The 5,502-nt window shown below is 44.2% G+C and overlaps 1 pseudogene; it reads left to right on the plus strand.

Moving 5' to 3' along the window:
- Positions 1 to 3,049: 3,049 nt before the first annotated feature.
- Positions 3,050 to 4,930, plus strand: LOC137952604 (ATP-dependent 6-phosphofructokinase 6-like; annotated as a pseudogene).
- Positions 4,931 to 5,502: the final 572 nt, after the last annotated feature.

Raw genomic sequence — 5,502 nt, forward strand, 5'->3', positions numbered from 1 at the left:
CGAAGTGTTAGTTCAATGGTCACACTCCGATGCCACCAATGCAACTTGGTAGGACATCGACGTATTTCAGCAGGTCTACCCCACATTCGAGATTGCGGACAATCTCATTTCCAAGGAGGGGAGTGATGTTGTGAACTCGATAGCAGGACAAGTCATCCAGAGGCGACGCGGATGAGTTGGTGACTCAGTGAAGCAGTGAAGACCATTAGGCATTACATGTTTCCTATATTTCTTTATTTCATGAATTATAAGTAGGAAGGCCACTAAGGGCATTATTGTAATAACCAAGATATCGAGCCTTGGCTTTAAAAGGCTATCGAAAGGAATGAGAAAGAAAAGCAGAAATTATCAAGGACAGCTTTCTCCTTTGTGGAACCTAGGGTCAGTGTTCCCCTTGAAGAACCCAAGGTGCAAGACTCCCTTTGACAAGACTGGTTATCCTCCACTCCATTCGATTTCTCAACTCCCCTTCTCCATTCATCAACATAGGTTAACCAAGTAGAGGTAGGCGACCTGGTTCTGATTTGGAATTGCAAGAAGAACTCTTCTTTCGTCAAATCACTCGGTTCATGGTCAGAGACCAAAATAAAGAGGCTACAAAAGACCCGCTGGACTTAAGTGTTCGTCTTGGTTACATTGACACACCAGACAAGATGTTACATATGCTGCAATGGGGGTCTTCATATCCTGCCAATAGAAATATGCTCGAATGCGATGCAATGTTTTCAGTATGCCTTCATGAGTGCTGTCATGGTATGTAGAGATGATGGCTGAAGCTAACTCTGAAGTGTGTGGTACATATAATCACGATTTGTAGTAATTAAGAGAATCCTGAATGGCCCATCCAAAGTCCAGTGTCCCCTCTGTAATTTTTTTGTGCAGATTGAGGAGGGCCAGATTGCTGGCATATTCCTCCTTTACCAAGTCAAAGAGAATAAAATGAGCCTAGCAAATAGCTTAGAGATGCGGCAGATTATCTAAATGTCATGATAAGGCATCGACCGCCTTTTTTAACCACCCAACATGGTATTCCATTGTAAAGTCGAATCCCATCAATTTACTAATCCAGTGTTGTTGAGGAGAAGTCATGAGTCGCTGCTCCAGTAGATATTAAAGACTGTAATGATCAGTGCGAATGAGAAATCCACGGCCCCATAAGTAAGGTGACCAATGTTGGACAGTTTTGGCTAACCCGATTATCTCGCGTTCATATGCTGCCAATTTGTGATGTCGTTCTGCCAGTTGTCTGCTTAAATATGCAATAGTGTGAAAGTGCTGCTGTAGAACGGCCCCAATGCCCCTACATGATGTGTCATACTCGACCTCAAACAAATCTTCAAAATTAGGAAGTTGCAGAACTGGTGCGGATGCAAGAGCTAATTTGATATCTGTGAAGGATTGTGTTGCCAGATCATTCCAAATAAAGAAATTTTTTTTGAGGATACTTATCAGTGGTGCTGCTAACGGTCCATAATTCTTAACAATTTTTTTGTAATATCCTACTAATCCCAAAAACCCTCTCAAAGTAGAGGTATTCATTGGTTGTGGCCAATTGGCAATGGCTTGAATTTTTTCGGAATCAACCGTGACCCCATCATGGGAAATATGTTATGGAGTCATTAGGGGTTTATTTTCAATTTCTATTCATTAGGGGTTTATTTGTAGTTTCTATTCATTAGGCATTTATTTATAATTTGTTTAACTTATGGCCTTTGGCATGTTTTCCCTAACTACCTATATAGGGACGTGAGATGAATGAAGAAAGTAAGCATTAAATCAAATAGTTGTTAGCAAGGTCGGATTCTCCCTTTGAGGTCCAGGGTTGAGCTCCCTTCGAAGACTCAAAACATCACAGCAGTCCTCCCTATTCATCGTCTTCCTCACGTGTTAGATCCGGGGTGTAACATCTTGGTATCAGAACGGGAACACGATGGGCCACGAAGACCCATGGTTGGCGATGCACAGACAAGTCCGTGAAATGGCTGCAGATGGCTTTGCAGCTGAAAAGAAATAGAAATGGTGTGATGCCTGGGTGAAGTATTGGCTTACAACGGAGTATCGAGAGGCATTCGCTGGAGAAGCTTTTTCCGATGGGAAAATGGGTGACAAAGTAACCACTTCATCCCGTCTACCAGCCAAAGCCTCTGTAGAGAATTTGGGGTCAATCTCAGATCCGGAGGGGCAGAGAGGCTTTGCGTCACCACCAATTAAGATTTCCGTGCACGGAATTTCAAAGCCAAACAACAACAACGATTTTGGAAAATCGGAGGGGTTTTCAGCTACCACATCGTCGGCGTTGGTCAGATTGGGGGAGACCTCAAATCCGGAAGCACACCAACATGACTCACATCGAGCGGAACCCCATCCCGATCTGCAAAAGGAATATCTTCCAACGACTATTTTGACCGGGACATCAGAAGGCGGCAACCCCAAATCGTGCACATTAGAGGGGTTTTTCCCCACCCCTATCTCCCATGGCTGAACTGGCAGTTTATGGGGCACAAATTCTGCTTGAATGGGCCGACGAGCGCCAGCCATATTCACCACATCAGCACAAGTTTGCCTTTCACCACTGGACACGAGGGATGCTCCGTCGGTGCCATCGGAAACAAATCCGGTGGGCTCTGGCTTCCGGATTCTCATTCTCAGCCTCAACCTTGCCCTCGAAAGCCCAGCGGGGAACCATATCCAATGAAATTTGGGGTAAGATTTTGAAACGCCGTCTTTTTTTAGTTCAAATTGGTGGTTCCAAGTGGTTGAAAGGCCTCCAAGGTGCTTAGCAGTAGCAACGCTGCTCGGAAATTGGGAACGAAAGCTCTCTGTTCCGGGAAGCCACGAACCAGAGCCTAAATGCAGGAATTTCGGCTTGAGTCTATGCAAGTCGAGTTCAAATTTTTGAGAGGATGCCGGGATCCATAAAACTAATTTTTTGGGGACGTCGGAAATTTTTTTTTGGTGGGTTTGTTATTCTGTGGATGCGTACAGTACCTGTGCAGAGGTGAATTGTCAAATTGAAGAGGGAGGGTTTCCTTTTCTGGATCCCAGGGAGATGGAATTCTTTTGGGTAGTCAATTTGAAGCTGAAACTTGGAAGGAAGGTCTTTGTTTCAAAGACTAAGGCTTTTGGTGTTCCAACTAACTGTGAATTGCATAAAACTATTCTTGGAGATGACCATGTTGTGAATGTTATTGACACTCCTGGGCTATTTGATACGGTGTTGATTCTAATGGACATAGTAACAGAGCTTGCCAGATGCCTTGCTTTATCAAAGGATGGAATTCATGCTGTCCTTCTGGTTTTCTCAATTGGAAACCGGTCTTCAGAGGAAAAAAAACCTGCCTTAGAACTTTGTCAATCTAGAAGGTGTGGTTGCCTAGAAGATTGTTGTCAAGAAAAATAGTCAAAGAGGAGCACATTTTTTACGTGCAGGTCCTCAGAAGAAGGTCTATTTTAACCCACATGACATCAAGGCTTGCATTGTCACATGTGGTGGCTTGTGCTCTGGTATTCATACTGTTATTCGAGAGATAGTATGTGGTTTGAATATTATGTATGGAGTGAATGACATCCTTGGTATTCAGGGAGGATATAGAGGATTTTACTCCAAACATACCATTCCATGGACACCAAAGGTTTTGAATGATATTCACAAACGTGGATGGACTTCCTTTGTACCTCACGGGGAGGTCACGATACAATGAAAATAGTTGACGACATACGGGATCTGGACATTAATCCGGTTTACATAATTGGAGGTCATGGAACCCAAACAGGAGCATATGCCATATATGAGGAAATTGAGAAACGCAGGCTCTCGGTTGCTATTACTGGAATTCCTAAAACTATTAATAATGACATTACAGTGATCAACAAATCCTTCGATTTTGACACAGTTGTAGAAGAGGCTCAGAGGCCTATTAATGCTGCACACGTTGCAGTTGAAATTTTTGAGAATGGTGTTGGAATTGTGAAACTTATGGGTCGTTACAGTGGGTTTACAGCTATGTATGCTACTTTGGCAAGCCGAGATGTGCATTGTTGCTTAATTTCAGAGTCTCCATTTTACTTAGAAGGGGAAGGTGGACTTTTTGAATTTGCCGAGCAGTGAATTAAAGAAAATGGGCATATTGTCATTGTATTAGCCGAAGGTGCTGGGCAGGAGTATGTTGCTCACAATATGAGTCATATGGATACAAAAGATGCATCAGGGAATCATTTACTCCTTGATGTTGGCCTCTGGCTGTCTCAAAAAGTCAAGGATCATTTCTCAAAAAGCCAGAAGACAACAATAAACCTGAAGTATATTGATCCAACTTACATGATCCGTATAATTCCTAGTAATGAATCAGACAACATCTACTATACTCTTCTTGCACATAGTGATATTCATGGAGCCATAACCAGATATCCTGGCCAGGTGGTGATTGGCACGGATGTCATTGCATCTGAGTTCTCTGACCAAAAGGATAAGTCATATGATTTGAATTTCAAAGAGGCAAACCACGATAGCTCCGAGAAAATTTCAGGAGACAACTTGAAGACTGTCTACAAGTCCTTTGTGGCCTACTACCCACTTGTGTCTATTGCGGATCCATTTGCTAAGGCAGATTGGGAACATTACAACAAGCTAACAAAGGAGATTGAGGAGCAAGTGCAGAGTGTTGGAGATCATTTTCTTCTTACTAACCCAAAGCGTGTGGAGAAAACAATCCAGGACAAGGCGTGCAATGTTCTTCTGTTGAAGGTCAACCATATTGGCTTAGTGACAGAGAGCATTGAGGCTGTTCAGATGTCCAAACGTGTTGGCCGGGGTGTGATGACAGCTCACTGGAGTGGTGGAACCAAGGATCCCTTTATCACTGATATGGTCGTTGGTTTGTCAACAGGCTGTTATGGTCCTGGGTTAAGTACCTATGCCTTCCGCTCCTAACAGGCTGGTCTTTTGGGTAGTATTGGCTAGGTGCTTAACATTTGGTATTAGAGCAGGCGCTACATCCTGAGTTCGACTCCCCACGTACGAGGGCGACTGCAATCCCCAGACGTTCCCCAAAGGCTCTCGTCGCTGTGTTAATGTCGTCGTGGTCGTCGACTCGGGAGGGCGGGGTGTACTGTTATGGTCCTGGGTTAAGTACCTATGCCTTCTGCTCCTAACAGGCCGGTCTTTTGGGTAGTATTGGCTAGGTGCTTAACATTTCCTCTAATCTGAGTAGTATTGCCGGAGCAGCAAGAGACTCCGTAGGAAAATTTTCCGCACTGTGCGGTGCCGTGAGGACGGCATACAACCGTTGCCCACCTTAGTCGGTGCCGTGAGGGAAGGATCCAAGGTTCCCGCAATGTCCAACGGCCGTTCTGTTCGGGATCGGCATGAGGATGAGGAAGAATTCCAATTTCCCCAGAAGACCCGTCGGCAAAATTTTCGCCTAAGGAGGAAGATGACTCCCGATTCAAATTTTCCTAAGTTAGGAAATTTTGATCAACGAAGGAAGCTGAGTCGCATGGGAA

Source organism: Aristolochia californica, unplaced genomic scaffold (assembly GCF_029961685.1).
Source record: "Aristolochia californica isolate CCGP_79_NKW_82.1479 unplaced genomic scaffold, dmAriCali1.0.hap1 SCAF_16, whole genome shotgun sequence".
Taxonomy (NCBI): domain Eukaryota; kingdom Viridiplantae; phylum Streptophyta; class Magnoliopsida; order Piperales; family Aristolochiaceae; genus Aristolochia; species Aristolochia californica.